Source organism: Camelus ferus, chromosome 14 (genome assembly GCF_009834535.1).
Source record: "Camelus ferus isolate YT-003-E chromosome 14, BCGSAC_Cfer_1.0, whole genome shotgun sequence".
Lineage (NCBI taxonomy): Eukaryota > Metazoa > Chordata > Mammalia > Artiodactyla > Camelidae > Camelus > Camelus ferus.
In genome coordinates, this window is record NC_045709.1 from 11747008 (window position 1) to 11767852 (window position 20845).

The 20845-nt window shown below is 38.8% G+C and overlaps 1 long non-coding RNA gene across 4 annotated transcripts in view; it reads right to left on the reverse strand.

Annotated features, from left to right (window-relative positions):
- The window catches only part of LOC106728995, a 46839-nt gene that overhangs the window by 14592 nt on the left and 11402 nt on the right, over positions 1–20845 (reverse strand). The gene's annotated exons all lie outside the window — the stretch shown is intronic.

The following is a 20845-nucleotide window of genomic DNA, read 5'->3' on the forward strand; positions in this document are numbered from 1 at the left end:
GAAATACAATAGTTAGCCATATATGATGACATCAAGAGGGTTAAAACAGTTGAGATTATTTACAAATTTATATACATAAACTATGTTTACATATATATATATAGTTTCTGTATTTGTATATATATGTATATTTTTCACACTAAATTAATATCCCTTGCCTCAGTATGGGGCACTATAGTGAAGTAACCTTGTAGAAATAAAAGGCTTATACTAACCCCCTCTAGTACTTTAGGTCATCATGCCAAAGTTAAAACTATTTTTTCATATTGTAGTGCTTAACAGTTTGACTCAAATTCATATAACAAAGGATTCTCAAAAAAACCCCTCAAAACAAGAATTTAGTTTACAGTGGCCTCAGGCTAGTAGTGCTTCAGGCCCTGCCACAAGCAAACAAAATTTTTATGTTAAAGAACCCACCATAAACCCAAGCTTCAAATTATAAAACATATGAGGAAACAAAGCACATGAATGCATTCCAGCAGAACCAAAAGACAAAAGAATCAGACTCATAAAGCTATTAAACATTGGGCTTATATTCAGAATATAAAATGTGTAAATTAGAATCAACTATAGAGCAGAAGACTATAAAAGTGACCAAACAGATCTGAAAAAAAATAAAATTTAGTGAAGGGATTTAACAACAGATTAGACATTGAAAAAACAGTGTCTAAAGAAATCACACATGCAGCAGAATCAAAGAGAAAAGAAATATGAAAGTAAAGATTAGTATAAGAAAGTAACATTTGTGCAATCAGATTTCCAGAAGAAGAAAAAGGAGAAATGGGTCAGAGGATCTTTCTGGATAGTTTAAAAGAAAAGTGATAATTTAATAACTTAAAGAATTGGATCTCTATTGTAAAAATCTTCCCAGAAATAAAACAATAAACTCAGACCATTTCTCAGAAAGTTCAAATTATTCAGAAGGCAAAGTATCCTAATCTTATAAGTTATCCCAAAGCAGAGAAAAGGGGAACAAATTGTAACTCAAGAGATCAGAATGACAAAGATTAATCTCAATCATGAAGACACATTTGAAAAATCCAAAACAAAATCCAGCAATAAATAGGAAAGAAAAGGTACAATCTAGTTTATTCCAGGAATGCAAGGGTGGTTTAACAATGGAGAAAAAAAAATACATCACCTGAAAGGATGCAGGAAAAAAATTTGATGAAATTCAACACTTCTAATACCAATAAAAACTAGAAAACTTCAAGAACTTATTTAACCTGATAAACGGCATTTACAAAAAACCTACAGCAAACATCTTAACTTTATAGTGAATCATTAAACTGTTTCCTTTACATGATAAGACCACAATTTATTGTCAACATTGTATTAGAGGCCTAGACTGTGTAGTCCAGCAAGAAAAAGAAATGTAAAGCAACTAGGATTGGAAATTTCCCCTAAAGAAATCTCCAGTGAATCACTTCCCCTACTTGACAGTAGGCAGAACCTGAGACTTGCTTCTAGTAAATAGAATATGGCAAATTTGATGGGTCTAGTCACTCCTTGCAATGAATTATGTTCTGTGGCAAAAGTGATGGAATTAGTCATGCTTGTGTTCACACTGTTGTGTAGGACTCTGTTAGTGACTGGGTGAGTATTCCACTGAGTTTGAAGAAGTAAACTGCCATTTTGTGAGAAGGCCTGTGAATGGATGGGCCACATGGCAAGGAACTGGGGTGGGGTGGGGGGGTCACTAGGAGCCGAGAGCAATCCTCAGCTGACAGCCAGCAGCAAAATGGGGACCTCCATTCTACAGCCCCCCATAACTGAATTCTGCGAGTAATCATGTGATCTTGCAGGAGGGCCCTATGCTCTAAAAAGGACCACAGCCAATCAATGTGGCTGACACATTGATTGCATCCTTGTGAGACCCTGGGCAGGGGACCCAGCTAAGTGACCCAGAAACATGGAGATAGTAGGTGTATGTTGTTTTAAGCCCCTGAATTTGAGGTAATTTGTTATGCCCTGATAGATAACTAATATAGGAAGGAAGAAACAAAACTATCATTATTAGTCTATGATTATATAGAAACCAAAAGAATCTATAAATTATAAGAATTAATAGGACAGTTTAGCAAGTGTGCAGTTGCAACAGACAAAAGATAATTTATAAGATACCATTTACAGTAGCATCAAAAATATATATCTCAATGAAAGACATGTAAGATCTTTATGAAGAAAATGATTTAAAACTTCAATAAAACAGTAATAAAATACAAGTAGATAAGTTTATGGGTAAGCAGACTCAGTATCATAAAGCTGTAACTCCAAATTTATCTATAGCTTTAATGTAATTTCATTCAAGATCCCAACAAGGTTTTTCACAGAACTTCACAAATTTATCATAAATTTACAGAGGAAAGCAAAGAACCAAGAAGAGCCAAAATACTCCAGAAAAAGAAGACAAGGTGAGGTAAGAAATTTGTCTTAACTTGTAAGCCATCAAGACTTATCAAGCTACAATAATTAGCAGGATATTGACTATAATTATAGACACAGACAGTTCAATAAAGTAGACTGATGGAGCAGAATCGAGAACACAGAAATAGACCCCTTAGTATTTGGAAACCTGATACATGACAAAGTTCGCACTGCAGATCAACGGGAAAAGTGGCTACCTGAAGAAAGGTGTTAGGAAAATTATTTATTCATATGAAGGAAAAAAGTGGATTCTCTACTTCACAATATACAAACAAATCCAATTCAATTGGATTTGAAATTTAATTGAGAAAAAAATTTAAACATTTAAAACAAAAAATATAAAAGAATATCTTTATAGCTCTGATGTAGGCAAGGATTTTAGATATGAAAAGCAGAGCCCCTTTAAAAAAAGACTAATGCCTTTGACTATGTTAAACTTTTGAACTTTGAATCAAAAAAGACACCAAGAGTGAAGAGACAAGAGTCCAACGTGTAGAAGACGAATGTTTCACATATAATCACCAAGTGACCAGCATGCATAATAGACAAAAAAACACCTAAAACTCAAGGGGAAGAAAACAACCCAAAAGAATATGGGCAAAAAGATATGAACAGGCATTTCATAGAAGAAAATACGAAAATGGCTAATAAATACATGAAAGAATGTGAGGGAAATGCAAATTAAAACTATATTGAGATATCTGTGTACTCTTCAGATGGGCGAGAAATCAAAAGCTAAGCAGTATCACTTACACATCAATGTTGGTGGGAGTATAAACTGGCAACCACTCTTAAGATTACATAATTATATATTTATAATATATATAACATAATACATAAATATATAACATATAATTATAGCTGAAACAATTATGTCTTTTAACATTTATATATAAATATATAATATAAACATCTATCATTGTGTGTGTATATAGACAGGTAATTCTATAACCTTATGAACAATCAGGTCTGCTCCTGAAGTGTATACCTAAAGAAACCCTTGCTGGAAGGCATGTACAAAAAATGTTCAAAGTAGTCAAAATCAGGGGAGAAAGTGCCCGTCACCTGGAAAGCTGATAAATAAATTGTGGTTTATTCATGCAATTGAACACTAAACAGAAGCTCAAAGGATTAAAACAGAGCCATACACATCAACCCCGATGAATTTCAGAAACAATGTTGACTGAAAAATAAGTTGCAGAAGAATGCATGCAATATATCACCATTTACAATTTTGAATATATTGCTTAGAGCAGTAAGTGTGGTTATAACGAAATTCACGGGGATGATAAACACAACACTGTAATCAGGGAGGCGTGGATTTGATTGTGGTTGAGGAGGGACACCCAGGGAGCGTCAACAGTACTAACATTCTATTTCCCAAGTTAGATGGTAGGTTTCCAGGTGGTCATTTTATTATCATGCTTTAAAAACTATATTACAGATACTCCTTTGTATGTAGCAACATTTCACAATATTTTAAGGAATGAATGGAAATGGGTATATAACTGAAAGATACCCAGAGCTTGGCCATAGTTTTGAAAGATGTTGATACCTCCACAGTTGAGACCATGACACTAAAAACATTCTTTATTTATCCATTTACACACTTGATTCTAAAGAATGTACTATCTTTAGATTCTCAGTCCTAAAGAATATATTATCTTTAGATTCTTACCTTGTTACATTCTTTCAAAGAAAATTTTAATTTTTGGGGGGGGTAATTACGTTTTTACTTATTTATTTACTTACTTAAATGGAGGTACTGGGGATTGAACCCTGGACCCCGTGTATGCTAAGCACACGCTCTACCATTGAGCTATCCCCCACCTTGTCACTATTCTTAAAAGTACAGTGAAGCTTGCTTGAGTAATCAGCTTTAAATTATGCAAATAAAGACAACAAAACCCTCTTAATCCTAAAGTTGCTTTTTTAAAAAAAAAAAGTCCATGCATTTATACATGTATGCAAATTGCTATTGAATTAGGAAGATTTCATTCTAAGTAACCAAGTCTTAAGGGGTTGAAGCAAACCTGCTTTCTAAAATATATTAACTCAAGGTCTAAGCTATTTCTGAAAACGGAATGATTTACTGTGCCTCTTAATATCTCCTTGAACTAGGATATTAATGATGGTGGCAGAGCAGGAAGTAGCTCATACTAGGAGAAGCAAACAGCCGCTGGAATATGCTTGTGATTTAGAGCTCTTAAAAAAAAATGGTTAGTTGCAAAAGAAAGAAAGGATTAGTATTTTCCAAGATTTCAGTAGCATCTTTATGAAGAATGAAATATGGATGCTCCTTTTAAATGTAGTACAGAATGTTAGAAAACACTGTGGTTTCTGGCATAGATAGGCCCCACCCCTAAGAGGGAGCATTTTGTAAACCTGACAGTGCTTTACCTTTACCAATGTCAGTTGTGACAAATGTAATGTTTCTGTCTTGCTCTTAAAATGGAGAGCAAAAGCTGGTCTGAAATAGTTACCTTTGCATGTGCTACTATTTCTTTAGCAGTTCAGAGGGCAAGGAAGCAAAGACAAATGCTCTGATTGGTTTTCTGCTTTCCAGCTCCTGGATTGTTGACAAGTCTACGGGGTCCTACCTGTATTTTTCTCTCCTTTCTTTTGTTTTCTTCTCTATGTTGGAGTCAGAAACAGTTCCAATTCCTGCTACGTCAATATGAGCTGTGATCGTGACAACATGACTTAACCTCTCAGCCTCTGTTTCCTCCTTCGTAAATGATGTTCTAATTCCCCTCTCACCGGCGCTGTAGGTGCTAGAATTTAATCAGACAACGCCCATTACACTGACTGGCACATAATGAGTGCTTCAAAAGTTACGTCAGTTTTCTTTCTCTGTGGTCCTCCCTAGGCCCCAGTGTCAGGAAGGACACATACTGAGTCATTTTTTTCCACCGGCCAACATTTATTTGGGAATGACAGATTGTTCCTTTTACAGTTTCTGATCTAGTCACCATCACCTTCCAAACAGAATGCTTACTTTTTATGATGTATTTTCCTCACCCTCTAAGATCCATAAAACAGTCATTTCATCACTATTTTCATCACTATTTAGCGGACTCTTGCTTTCCTAGGCGCCAATGAGGACAGGCAGATGTTGGGGTAGGAGGGTCTGCCCTCTGATGGCTGGGTGCTCAGTCCTGTACCCAGTAGCTCCAAGTTCACTCCTATGGAGAAGGGGCTCAGGTCTGTCCAAATTGCACATGCCCTTAATGAACATTCTTCTCCATGGTCTATTGTGATATCTCTTTGGGTGTCCCAAGCAAAGCAGAATAAAAGTAGATCTACCCATATCAACAAATGATAATGGCTAACACTCATGCACTACTTTTCATAGCATGTAAAGTGTTTTCACATCTATCACACATTCATTAATTTGTCAGGTGTTTACTGAGCTCTGCCACGTGCTAGGCTTCTACCAGACACCAGAGAATAAATGCACTGGTGAGGCAGCCCTTGGCTTCGACATTGTCACTTCCCAAGAAATGTCACTTCCTGAGAAAGCCTTCTCTCCCTGCTCTGTTAAGGAGTTCCTACCTTCTCATTGCCTAACACAGCACTCTGTCTCCCTTACATTTCCTCTTCTGATCTCCTTAGGGCTGGGGCTGTGTCAGCTTCTGTCACCTCTGTAAGACCCTGTGCTCAAGACCTCACCTGTTGCTAGGCCCCCAAATAGCATAACAAAACCAGCTGAGTGAACAGATGAATGGACAAGTGAAAAACGCTCATGGGAAGAGAATGTTAAAGATTCCATGCTATACAGCGTGATGAGTACCAAGGCAGAGCAATGGATTGAGGGTATACAAGACAAACATTAAAATTAAAAAAAGAAAAGAAAAGGAAAAAAAAAAAAAAGACAAGCATTTCATCAAACTACACGACAGCTGAGATTTTTCCTTCTTACAGGAGGAGCCCTGTCTCAGGCCTGCACGGTGTGTGAACAGCTGGGTAGACCTGCCTGATTCTGGGTGCAGAATGAGGAGGGCCACCTACCTACAAATGCAGATAAGCTACATTCTCCAAAATCAACTTTGCTCAGAATAAATGTAATATTCTGGTCTCCATATGCCATACTCTTACTGTTTATCTCTTAAATGGTTCAGAATTTGGAGAGGAAAGCAGAACACAATTTACCGGCACATGATTGCCCCTTCTCTTACTTTTAAAACTAAGATTCCAATTCTTATGTTAGCTTTTTGTCTGTTCTCCTTATCACTTATAAAAGTAGATCCAACTGACAAGATCATGTTTCAGGAAAACACTACTTTTCTCTTTTAAAAAAGAAAACAGATAAAAGGTAAATGGCTTACATTGTGTACTTATCACAGCACAGAATTACAAATCCCAGTCTTTGTGTCTACCAACAAATGCATAAATGGCCAAAAATAAAATAAAAATTCTTTCATAATTCTCTTCCTGGATCTCAGTATATTAGTATGATGAAAATTAATAGGTCTGAAAATAAAGATATAAATTGTTGCAGAATGTAAAATATGTTAATGTCACAATAGCCAAAAGGTGGAAACAACCCAAATATCCACCATGGATGAATTAAACAAAATGTGGTATCTACGTACAATGGAAAATTATTCAGCCTTAAGAAGGAGTGAAGTTTGACACCTATGACACAGAAGAACCTTGAAGGCATTATGCTAAATGAAGCAAGCCAGACACAAAAGAACAAATACTGTATGATTCTGCTTATAAGATGTACTTGGAATAGGGAAATTAATAGCGGCAGAGAGTAGAATGGTGGTTGCCAGGCAGGGGCTGTGAGGAGGAGGGAATGGGGAATTACTATTTAATGGGTACAGAGTTTCCTTTTGGGAAGATGAAAACATTCTGGGTATGCATAATGGTGACAGTTGCACAACAATGTGAATGTACTTAATGCCCCTGAACTGGACACTTAAAATGGTGAAATGGTAAATCTTACGTGATATATATTTACTACAATAAAAAATGTTAAATATGATAAAGCGCAGACCATGTGTATAATTAAGATCCTCCAGCTCTGTTCTCAAGGCAAACAGAGGACCACATACCATCCCAGGAAGGAGTATATGTTAGCCAAGGTGCAGGAAAGCTGGAAGGGTGCAGGTCAGGGGTTAGCAGAGGCGCCTGCTCTGTTTATGCTCATCTCCGAGTAATCACCGTCATCCTCACAGCACTGACGTCCTAGCCACCACTCCCAGGTTCCCCCTTGGCTGACTAGCCTGGGGCTGTGTGCTTCACATGTATCACGTCACTGATTTTTTTGAACATTCTCTAAGGTAGGTATTAGTCTCATTCACAGGAATTTAATAAATTTTCCAAGGTTGCAAATAAGGGTTCAGCCAGGATTTAAACCCTAGATCATCAACCTCAAAAACAATTTTTTTTCAGTACTCCCCAACAAGAGATTTGAGGAACAACTATATGGATAATCTGTAGTAAGTGGAAAATGAATTTCTTCATTTGGGTTCAGTGAGATATTCTTAACGGGATGACCACAAACATAGGAATTTTGAAGCTGTAGTTGATGTTTAGAAGAAAAATCATTAAAGGAGTGGAATAACAATGCAATCAAAGAGTTCTGGGGGGCTAATTCAGTAGGGCTATTTAGGGAAAAAATTAGAGGCAGAAAACTCAGTGGGGCAAATGTTAAAAGTGGCCACAATGAAAAAAGAATTTTTTAAATGGGATGGTAAGTGAGAAACGGCACTGAGAAGTCATTTTCCCAGTGTCATTATAGGCAAAAATAAAATTGTTCTTTCAGACTCTAGGTCAGCTTGTGATAATCCACAGATTGGTGGTTTAGGCTGCTATTTCTAAGTTTGAGTCTCTCTCTGTTCCTGTACTGTCTCCCAGAGGGATCAGGAAGAGAGGGGAGGGAAGAGCCGGGTGCGTCACACTTCCGGCTGCTGAATGCTGCTTCCGTGGGAAAGGAGTTTGTAATGTGGTCCTAAAGTGAAGCTTCTGATTTAGACAGACTGAGTTTCACCATGTGAAAATAGCTCACTGCTAGTCATTTGTGTAAAATCAAGAGATTTATATAAATTTAAAACATTGGGGGGAGTAATTAGGTCTATTTATTTTTATTTTTTAATGGAGGTACTAGGTATTGAACCCAGGACCTCATGCATGCTAGGCATGCACTCTATCACTGAGCTATATTCTCCCCTTAAAAATCAAGAGATTTAAATAAGATTAAGCTCTTTATTAAATTTTCTGAGATATTAAAAATTAAGAATCCGATGACCTCTGCCACATAAATTAACTCTGGTGAGTACCCTGACCTACTGAGTGATAAACTGGCATTTACACTGGAATTATAACTATCTTGGAGAGATACCTTGAGACTTGTGAACATCCTGTTTCTCTTCAAACCCTTGCCCACTGATTGTAACATTCATGGGTGGATCCTGCCTGCAGCAGCCATTACTGTGGTTTTCTGATGGCGATTTTTATATTTTTCTCACTGCTTCTACATTTATTAAGTGGAATTCTGAAGGAAAAGTTGCCCCTTCTCCCCTACATTTATTTATTCAATTATTTATTTACATGTGTATGAACTTACAGATATTAATTTTGTCCTATGGGTTAAAATCTTATACCATCATTATTTGTTTTGTTGCTCAAGTTGTTCTAGTTTTAGCCTTTCGGAACATTTTCAGGTTGGCTCTTGTGCCCTTTTGACATGACCCTCCCTCTTTTTAGAGCACATCCTTGTTGTCTGGTACCACAAGATGCTGCAGGCTCATCTCGTCCCTGCCCCAGCCCTGGAATCAATCACTTCTCGAAGGATCCCTGGTTTCTCTTACTGGAGAACAATAGAAACCAGGATGGTGCATTAGGTTGAAGCTTACTCTTTGATGACTATAAAGCTTATATATCAGAAAATTTACTGATAAAGGATCATGTAGCATTGTCAGTAATAATTCTGAAGCAGAGCAGACAATTATATATGGGTTAGATTTAAATATGGTTTAAAATGCTCTCTATGTACCAAGAGTGTTAGGCATGAATGCCATTTATATCAAAGTTGAGAAAATGCTTTTCCTTCCTAAAATGCTCCTTTATTCTTTAGGAGAAATATTAATTTTCTTCTTTTTTCATCTCTATCCTTCTATCCATATTGTCAAACTAATCACATCTTATTTTATTTTTATTTTTTATTTTTTTAAATTTTTATTTATTTATATTTTTGGTAGGGGGAGGTAATCAGTTTATTGATTGATTGATTTTTAACAGTGGTACTGGGGATTGATCCCTGGACCTCATGCATGCTAGGCACACACTCTACCACTGAGCTATACCCTCCCCCCAATCACATCTTATTTTAAATAGTAGAAGGATAAAATGTTCAAGCTCATTAATAATCAGATATGCAAACTTAGCAATGAGACTGCAGCCATCTTATGAAAATATTAACAAATACAAAAAGCTTGGTAAGATCCAATATTGTTAAGAATGTGAGAAAGCAGGTTCTCTAGGGCAACTTTTTGAGAGCTATTTGTAATAATATCAATTGAAATGTTAAATGTGCATTTGTCTTAGCAACTTCACTCCTAGAAGTGGATCTATCAGAGGTGTAAGTACAAGTATAAAAAGATCTGTGTGTGAAAAAGAGAGAGTAGGGGAGAGAGTGCATTGCTGGTAACAATGAAAAACTGGAGACAACTTAAATGTCCAACAAGAGAGGGCTGGATAAATGCCGTATTGTGCAATTAAGGGAGAGTCACGAAGTGATGATGTTTAAGTTGTGAACTAAAGGATGAACAGGAATAAGCTGTGTGTGTGTGTGTGTGTGTGTGTGTGTGTGTGTGTGTGTGTGTGTGTTTGTGTGTTGGGAGTGAGGAGAAACACTGGTGAAGAAGCTACAGCATACAGGGTGGACTTGAGGCAGGAAGGAAGATGGTGTGTTGAAGACTTGGAGAAGAGAGAGAGAGGGAGAGTGGCTCAAGGAGGGGCCAGAGAAGGAGGTGGGGGTAGATGGCGCAGAGCCTTGAGAGGCATGTTGGGCTCTATGTGGGGGATATGGCTTATCATGAAGCTTTTCACGGATCAGCCCACAGATTCCCCATTGTGGGCCACAGACGTGGATCCAATTCACTTTGACCACACGTCACTCATCCATTTCCCTTATTTCATGCATAACTGCTTCCAGAGGCCTCGTCTGCCCCTCCTGACAGGCTGAGCTTTCCTCTGTTGTTGCACCTGTCATACTGAATTGAGATTATTTATTTCTGTGTCAGTCTCCCCATCTCCACTGTGAGCTCCTTATTTATACTTTTATCTCCATGTCTAGCACAGACATGCAACAAATAGCTGTTGAATTAATGAAGTAATTCAAACAATCACCCCGGGAACAGGGTCTTAACCTGGAGTCTATGGTCTTGTTGGGGGAAGAGGTATGTCTGTGGAGAGAGTTCAGGGTGGAGAGAGTGCCTGTGAACTTAGGAAAAAAATCCCTTCTTTATTTTAGTGGCCTCTAACTGAAAATTAGCATTTCCGTCAATTATGAATGCACACAACAAAACACAGTAGTATTAGCAGTATTAAGACCATCACCCACAGAAGTCACAGCCATTTTCACATCACATTAAAGTTGCTGCAGATATCTCAAAATATAATTTATGCTCATTACCACTTCAAAATTATAGTAATTATTAGACCTGCCACTAGATCTTGTTATTTAATGTGTTGATAAAAGAATAATTCACTATATCACATTAAAATATTTTGATAACTGTATTTCAACATAATTGGCTTCCTTTATAATCCGATATATTTTCTTTTATGCATTTAAAAGCATTGCTCTGAGAGGAAGTCCACAGGGTTCTTTGAAAGAGTCCACGACCAGGCGGTTAAGAGCCCTGCCCACAGAGTGTAGCATATACAAACGTTCAGGCCACACTCTCTGTGATGACGTGTTGTTTTGTAAATTCCAAGTGTCACCACTTAACTCCATTTCTGTTGAACAGGTGTCAACTTTTCCTCTCCCATCCCCAACTCGGGCCATTCTGATCTCCTTCTGCCCTCTCTGCCCTTGGAACAAATGTGCTCATGCTCTCAATTCTTATTTCCATAAGAACGACTATTAAATGTGAATACACAGCCTGACCTCTCTCTGGGCCCCAATCACCTATTAATAATTATCTATATTTCTTGTTGTGTATCCAAGATTATCTCAAGTTCTCCATCTTTCTCCACAAATAACCTCTATTTCCTAACATCTTCTGGTCAGATAACAAAACCCAGGAATTCTCCTACACCTTTGAGTTTTGCAGTTAGGTTGTCTGAACGGTGATTTACTTTAAAATACTTTACTATTAACACTGTGATGTATGTGTGTATAAATTAACTTCAATCCACACCCTAGAGGCTGTTCACATTTGAAGTACGCTAATTTGGAACCCATACTCGAGAGGGGATTAGTTAACATTTGAAGTACCCTCATTAGAAATTCATTTTCTAGACGCAGTTACACAAGCACTTCAAATCCATTACTGACTTACAAGTGAAATGATATGATGTCAGGGATTTGCTTCAAAATAATCCAGGAAGAGGAGCAAATAGGAAGGGATGGGGATGAAACAATGTTGACCACAAATTGCTAACTTTTGAAACTGGGTGATGAGTAATATGGGGGGGGGTTATTAACATTCTCCATATTTTGTATATATTTGAAACTTTTCATAATAAAAAGCTTTGCAATGTCATAATTACAATCTATACCAGAGTGTCTGTCTAATGATAACAGATTGAACTCTTGCCATCTACTTTCCTTCCTGAAACCTCACTAAAATCACAGTAAAGGGTTTTTTTTTTAAAGCATAAGCACGTGAAGTTGGAAAGAATGGGAGAAACGATGAAAAATTTTTAGAGGCTGGATGAGTGATAAGGGATTAGCAGACCAAGAAAATGCGAACAACCTGTTTTACCCTACAAAACCACCCCATCACCACCACCAGCAAAATCAGTAATTGATTATACCAGATTCCCCTGGAAGTGAAGGTAGAAAGTGGTCGGTAAAATAAGAAAGGCTGATTGAAAATCTGTTTAAGAAGCAGCTAGGTACCATGTATAAAATAAATAAGCAACAAAGACATATTATACAGCATAGAAAAATATAGCCATTATTTTGTAATGACTTAAAATGGAGTACAATCTATAAGAATATTGAATCACTATGTTGTACACCTGAAACTAATATAATATTGTTAATCAGCTATACTTCAATTAAAAAAAAAAAAGCAGCAGCTAGGTGCCCACGTCACCCACACTACTCTGGCAAAAGACTGGAGATTTGTCCACAGCAGGTAAAACAGAGGGTTTGAAGTGAAAGATATGAGATACGACAGAAGGTACTGTACTGCCAACAGAGGGATTAAATAAAAACCCTCTAAATGTCTAAATCTCTCCTCCCATAATACTGAGATGCACTGGCACCACCGGTTTCACCTTTTAGAAGAAGTCTCACCTGGGCACTTTTCACTTCCGGTCCTGGACTGGTTGCCCTCTGCACATGGTGAACAGCTGTCATCCTGGGGTCTCTTGTTATCTCTTCCTAAGGATACCTCTCTCCTCCGGTGGTTCTATTTCTTCATGTAGCTCACATCTTCCTCCTCCTTAGTTTATTTCGTCTTTTGGTGAAGCACATCCTCCAGCAGCTCTTTATGCTGCATGACAGCCAACCACAAAACCTAAAGTGGGCATCTAGCCTTCAGCCTGGGGGCTGGATTCAGCAGGGCCGTCCTTTAGACTAGTACGCCTGATTGGTTATAAGAATCACCTGGGATGCTTATTAAAAACACTGACACCTGGGACACACCCCAGACTCTCTGATCAGAGTCTCCATGGCAGGGACTTGGACATTCGTTTAACAAATTCTGTCATCTGGCAAGTATGAGAAACACTGCTGTAGGTGTGGGTTCTATAAACCCAGGTCTTCAAAATCTGCCCCAGGCAGGCATATTGGAGCCAGCTGGGGAGTTTGATAAAAATACAAATGCTGCTAATGCAGTCCCAGAGATTCTAATTTCAGATACTCTGCAGTGAGTCTTGGGAATGTGAAGTTTTAACAATCTTCCTTCCCCAAGGTGATTTCGAAATACAGCCAGAAGGCAAGGTACGGATGCTTTAGTAGACAATGCTTCCTGTTACGTCTTTCATTATTTTCCACTGATTTTGACCTTTACTATGTTCAAGATACTTCCTGCTATTTACAAATCCACTGTGGGAAAGAAAGGTAATGATCCCTAGCTATAACAGCTTCAGTTTGGAGTGAAAGACAGGTATACAAACAATTAGCTAAAACACAATGCTAATCAGTGATCAGTATATTTGAACCCAATCAGATTAAGTACCCTTCCAATTTTCCCATATATATTTATCAAGTACCTATTTGTGCCAGGTACTATGTAGGTTGAACACTTGGTACCCCTCCAAATCCATATATGAATATACGAATTTTGGGAACATGGGCTGATTTTTTTGGTGGTGTAATTGCAAAGCAATCTGAATCTGATGATTGCTGGCTTTGATATCATGTCCTCCGCTTTTGGAAAATCACTTCACCATCTACTATTTTTCTCTTTCTCTCTCCCTCTCTTTCTCTCCTACTTGCTGCTGCTAATATATGAAAATCTCAAGACATTTACTTACAACCCTATATAAACTCATTGGAATGTTACTGCCCCTACTCAGAGGATATTTGGAAATGTGTCTTGGGAATATAGTTTTTGATTTCTGGTTGTCACCATGACTCTTAAGGGAAGGTGGTGTTACTGGTATTTGGTGACTGGAGGCCACTCTTGTAATATACAGGACAGTCCTGCCTCAAATGTCAATATTGCCCTTGCTGAGAAACGTCAGAAGTATGTATCTGTCAGCAAGTGTTGGGTTGAACTATATGGAATTGCTGCTTACATAGGTCAAAAATAGACAGTGACAATGTTATGTTGCCCAACCTACTACTTGTCCAGCTATTCAGAGCAGCCCTAGGGGTCCAATCTGATTTGAGCAAAGAAGATCAAGAGGCTGATCTGTTTACAGGACCAAATATGGAACTGATGTTCCCTGAGTTGAGGCTCTGCAAGGCCTGATGTCTGGAATGGTCCCCAGGACCTGCCATGGAAATGGAAATTAGTGTGGGCTACTCCAGTGTTCTTGAAAGCTTCACTTGGTCTAATCCTAGACCTCTGAGGCTGGGCCAGCATAGGTTGGCCTCTCAGTCTGGCTGTTCGGCTGACTTTCCGCTGATGCATTGCCTTCTCTTTTTTGATTTTATCCCTTGCTGGCTCTATCTATCATTTGCAAATTAAATCAATAGTAGCTTTTTTTTTTTCTTTTTCTTTTAGGAGAATGAGTCAAGTCCTTAAGATCATTTTGCAGAGTAACCAGCACATCGTAAACACTTGTGGTGGGAAAAACATAGAAATATTATTTTACATTCTTTTCTCTGTGTGTTTTTCTTGCCCTCACTCCTCTCCTCTCCAGTCCCAAAAGGGTGATTGGGACCTTTGGGATTCCCAGCCTCAGTGGACAGTTTGTAGGACTCATAGCGGAAGCTTCCTAACACCAGCAGTTTTTCTGGGTTTTGGTAGACGTCTACACCACTTGACGAGCTGTGCTGCTGGGTGTCCTGGAGGTAACAGTTGTATATAACAAGGCTTTTCGATATTAGAAATGATTAAGGAATAATATATCTTAAATCATTTGCCAAAATAGCAATGTACTTCCTACGATTTAACTTCTAGGGCCTTAAAGTAAATTGCTTGAAGAAATTGGTTTCCAAAGATTACAGGTGGGTAATTTTTGCTATGTCTGTATTTAAGTGGAGATCTAAGAAACCCATCTAAAAGAACAGTGGACTTGGTGACTTGACAACTGATTGAGCAAAAAGTTCTTTTTAAAAGGGTTATCTGGAAGATTATGACTCAAATTTTGGAGGATTGGCAGTGGAAGGAATCACAGCACATGACTTAAAAAATAAAAGGAGTGAGCAGAACATTGAGCCTGTACACAGCAGGCACTCCACAAAGGACTAAAATTAACATTCAGAAACAATGCTAAGTGTTTACGAACATTTACTCATCTTAATTCTCCAAACTGGCATTCGACTACATTTATTAAACCTGAATTTCCTGTTGGTCAAAAAGCTTATGAGGAGCAGAGTTTTGTGTTTAAGCACAGCGTGCTTTCTAGATTGAACATTTATAGAAGACCCATTATATGCAAAGTTTAAGGAACATGATGTCAGACATCCTGGAGTGCGAAGTCAAGAGGAAATGCCTGAGGAAGATGACAAGTGACAGCATCTAATTGCAAGTCAATTGGACTAATAACTTGAAAGGAGAGCAATAAAATATTTAATCAAGTGCAGAGTTGCCAAAAATCTGCCTTTCTGCCATTCTGTCTTCCACATTATCCTGGGATGGTTTCTAGGTAGTAGTTACTTCAGAAGCAAACAATCACTCACTCAAACCTCCTTAAGAGAAAAAGGATTTGTGTTAAGTCCACATGGATTTGATTTGGGTCAGAGGCCCTTCTAGAAGCCAGCTCCTCTTCCTGGTACCCATGGTCTGTGTGCTCTTGGTACAGCTGCCCTGGCCTCTTCTCTCCACCAAAGAGCAAACTTTATCTCAACCCTATATACTTAAACTTGGAAGGAGGTAGAAGGAGTCCTTGGAAGGAGTCTGGCTGGCTTAGTAATAACCATAGTCTGTACTGGCCAGAACCATCCATTCAGGCCACCTCATGATCCTGTCTGTGGATGGGTGGCCCTTGGATCAGATCCTCTGACCCCCTTACCCAGTCATGCTCAGGCAGCTTTCCTGATCTGGGGGCTGTGGGCAGGTCAGTTTCATCTAGAAGGAGAAGGGGTCTGGAAAGCACTGCATCTACCTGATAGACATGTCCAGGCTACATTTTTTTAAGACAGAAAATGAGTCATGGTACCTCTTTTTCATAATCATTTGTTTTTTTCTTCTTAAGTTCTTTGGGGTTCCCACTCATCATCTATTGTAGTAGTTTCCTATAAGCAATATGTGCGATGCTTCTTGGCCTTACCCATAACTACAGAATCAGTGGCATGAAGAATAGAGCTAACAATTGCTTTTTCTTTCTTTTTTTTGGCAAAATTCGCAAAGTTCCCCAAAATGTGCCTAGTTCTTTTCAATGGCTAGCAAGCTAGCTGGCAGAACGGAAACTCAATAAATGTTTGATCAAAATAGAATAAGGTGTTCTTAAACTATCCCAATATATGAAAACATTCACCTACTTTCTTGTCCTGAAAGAGCTCTCTCATTTCTGCTAAATTTTCTTGATTCCCCCACCCATTTGAGGGACACGGACAGCTCAGTCTCATAAATGCTGGGCTGCCTAGTCCCCTTTCCTGGTTCCACATAGGCAGAGACAGGATCAAATCCCGAGATCTCTCCCTCAGTCCACCATCCTTGCAAATACCTGCTCAGCATGCTCGTAAAATCATTCGATAATCTATTAGCATAGTGTGGACTTAATCCAGATGTGGGGAGGAGGTCCTCCCCTAATGAAAACATAACTTACAGAACAGAGTTTTAGAAGAAGATAACAGTGGAACACTTTGCATCTCCTTCTGAAGCATCAGGTTCCTGTCTACCCCAAGAACAATGGCGTTGAATTTGCTTCTAGGTGCATAACTAAAAGAGCTAGAAATAGATCACACAATTTCTCCAGGGTGCTCTTGTTTTAAAACACAGTGTTAGTAATGATCATCTTCTTTTCAAAATGCCTCTTCTCACCCCCTAAAATGCCTCCCATAGCCCTGCACTGATTAAGTGGCAAACCTTACCCTTTCGTACCTTTCCATGTCCTTGCTGTCTCAACTGTTTAGAGGAACATCCTCCTTATCTGATTGGGAAACTGCTTATTATCCCCAAAAGACACAGCTCAGCTTGGCTGCTGGGGGAACAGGGCTCCTCCCAGGCTCTCCCTGCAGAGTTGGCCCTGGCCACCCCCTTGTTCCCCGGGACCCTGTGGCTCAGGGTCCATGCAGCACACTACACTCAGATCACCAACACGGGAAGCCTGGTTCCATGATGAGCTGTGCCACTGTGCATTAACTATTTACTGCCTCTGTGCCTCAGTTTCCCCATTTGACAGCAATCGTAAAACTTGGTTTCTACCCCGTAGAGTTGTTGTGATATGTTGTATAATAAAGTGCTTAGAATAGCGCCTTCACATAATGAGCAGGAACTAAATGTTAGTCCTTATTCATAAACATTGTGTAAGCGAGCATCCGCGAGTTTCTTGTTGAACAACTACGTTTTCTCTAAGTTGGTAGTATACACCCAGCATAAAGAGAATCAGACAACTGCTTTTTTTATCAGGGTTTCCAATTTTACCTACCTGTACGGGCTGTGATTTCAAAATAAGGAGGCCCACATTCCCATTCAAGACTGCATAAGCCAGAATGTGCTTGTAGGTGACAGTCTATTTTCATTCTTTGAGCGAGGTATTTTAGTCAAACTATGGAATGCAGAAGAATATGAGCTCTTTCATAATAATGATTTTGGAGTGGGGTAGGTATAGCTCAGTGGTAGCATGCAGGCCTAGCATGCATGAGGTCCTGGGTTCAATCCCTAGTACCTCCATTAAAAAAATTCACATAATAATGATTTGCATTTTAACAGGCTTGGTCATAAAAAAAAAAATTTGTCCTGTCCCTTCCTTTCCCCTAGAGCGTTAGTTGAGATGAGATGTAAAGTTGAGTCAAATTTATGTGCTTCTGACCTTATGAGAAATAGACCCTGGAGACAGTTTTTCAAGTTGTCTAGTTCCTGTGAAATTATAATAGGTAGGTTTGGTTTTAGAAGAACTGTCAGTTAAGGCAGCTTTTTTCCCCCTACAGTATGACTAATAATGGCAGTTATTAAAATTGAAGCTAAAATACCTAGAATTAAGATTTTGGCAGAACACACTGAGACATTCCACGGTTTGGGACATTTTAAGTATATGCCTTGATGAAATGTTCACTTCTCACTTAACAGATTTTAAAAGCAAGAGGTGGAAGTAAATGACAGACATAAAAGTTATAGACAAATGTATCTCAAATGCTCCTCCAATGAATTTCATAATTAAAAGCAGGATAAGGGAAAAAAGCCTGAGTAGATCAAGTCTGAAGGATTGAAAATAGCTAAGAAAGTCCTTGAGGAAAGTCTTTGGGGGCAAGTTAAATTTCCTGAGAAGCTTTACTCTTTGTGAAGATGTAATACTTTGAGAATATTTTTCGCTGTCAGGACTAATCTTCCGAATCTGGCACAAGATTATAAGTAAAAGGTTGCACTTGGCCCATTTTTGACATGAAGCTATCTCTCGTTTCCCTCTGGCTTTGCAAAAACAGGTCCTCATCACTGACTAAAGTGGAAACCCTGAATCACTGCATATCTTCCCCTCAGGGGCCCGGGGACCTTTCAGTGCAGAGCAGGCTCCAGTTGGCTGTGGAGTGCTGCTTGGACGCCCGCTTCCATTTTCTCCCCTTAGTTCTGGCTAAGGGTGGACAGAGAGCTCGCCACCTTATGGGCTCCCTTTGCCCTAGTTGGCTGCACATTCTACCCAGATACAATGAGAAAAAAAATGGTTTCTATGTGCAAATTGTCATTCCAAGATTATTTTACTATCTAAAACAGGGCTTGCTTTATCAGGGACAAAAATCTTTCTCCACATTTAATTAACAATCACTCCAGTTCCAACTCTTACACCCTCCCACCCTAGCCCCAACCTCTTTGCCTTACTGCCCATCCCCTCAGAGATCCTTCCATTTGCTGATCCCTTGTGGTATGGAGTGTTTTTGTCTGTCCTCCTTATAGGAATTTTAGTTTTTATCATAATGGCTATTCGTCATATGGCCCCCATAACAATTACCCTTGTTCATGAAAATCCAAGGCATAAATTTCCTTTAAAGATTGATCCATTCCCAAAGCCTACTTCCTCCCTTTTTCTCAAGTGAAACAAAGGTTCTATTTTTAGACTAATAAAGAAGCTGCTTCAGAAAGGGTGTGAAGATCTGAGGGAACTTCTCTCTTAATGAGCATATTTACTTATTAAGTGAAAATGATCAAGTTCCCCTAAATGCAACTGAGTTTTCTCCACTCAAACTAAATATTAGACAGAGTAAAAGATACAAAGAAGTCAAGATGGTTCATGTTAAAATGTCTATATAACGAACAATAATAAAAATGATGAAGTATTTATAGTGTTTTAAGTAATACAGTGTGAAAATTAAGCAATTTTTAAAGGCTTATAAAATACTTTTTTTTTTTTTACTTTTCTATGAGTTTATTTTTTCTCTAAAAAGTGAACCTTTTTTGCAAATGGACTACAAATGTCATATACCAGTAGGGGGCACTAAAACATTGCTTTTAAATGTTATTAAAAAATAATCAGTGTAAAAATGGATCTTTTGGCAACTTTTCTTTTGCCCCTTCAGGTTAATGGGAAAATGATGGAGGACAATGGCAAGGGAGAGAAACACAGTTCAATAAGAAGATCAAAGCTAACAAATTACCTTGACTAAGTTTGCAGAGAATCATTTTCTGTGTAAAAACTAATGTGACAGCTATGCTTAACATGTTTGGAATCATTGCATTTCTCATGGACACAAAACTTCATGCTAGCTCTCTGACACCCCATAACTGTGGACAATTATGTACGGCGAGCCCTCAAATGGAAACAAATGTCAAAACTCATTTGCACGTGGTCTAGTATACCCTGTGATGGTCTAGAATATGTCACATTTAAAATCCTAGATTGTAACAGCTTTCAGGTGGATGGTAGTTTGGGCTTGGACCCTTCAGCCATCCACTTGAGGTGTGGCAAGAACACACAGTGAGGAAGATGACATTTCTGGGTGTCGGGTGCCATACTGACCTGGTCAGGTTGGACTACTGGGTGCTCTGCTCTTTCCTGGCTGGGACAACCAATGCCCTGAGGTGAATGAACATCTGGTCCTAAAAAAGTGAGTGTTCTGTTTCTTGGATTGTTTATTTCCATGAGAATGAGAGGGAAAACAAGCCTGTGCATGTCCCTTTGGCCACGCTGCACAGCTGGAGAATGTGCACTGAATTTAGCCTGGTCTGTGGCATTCCTGTCATTTGTTTCGCAAATTTTAGTAGTATGGAAAGAAACCACCGGCACAGGGAAAAACAATTCCTATGGCTCTGAATATGTTAAGATTGTTATCAAATACAGAGCCCAGCCCAGCTAGTCTCCAGTGGGGTAGGCTTGTGCTGGACAAGAGATGAGGGTTTAGATCCAGACATGGGAGCAGCTGCAGTAATGTGAGCTGAAAGGAATGCAAGTGTGTGTGGGGAGTGTTGATTTCAAAAGCAGGTTCTCCAAAGAGTGCTTCTCTCCCCATTGAGAGGCCTGTGCT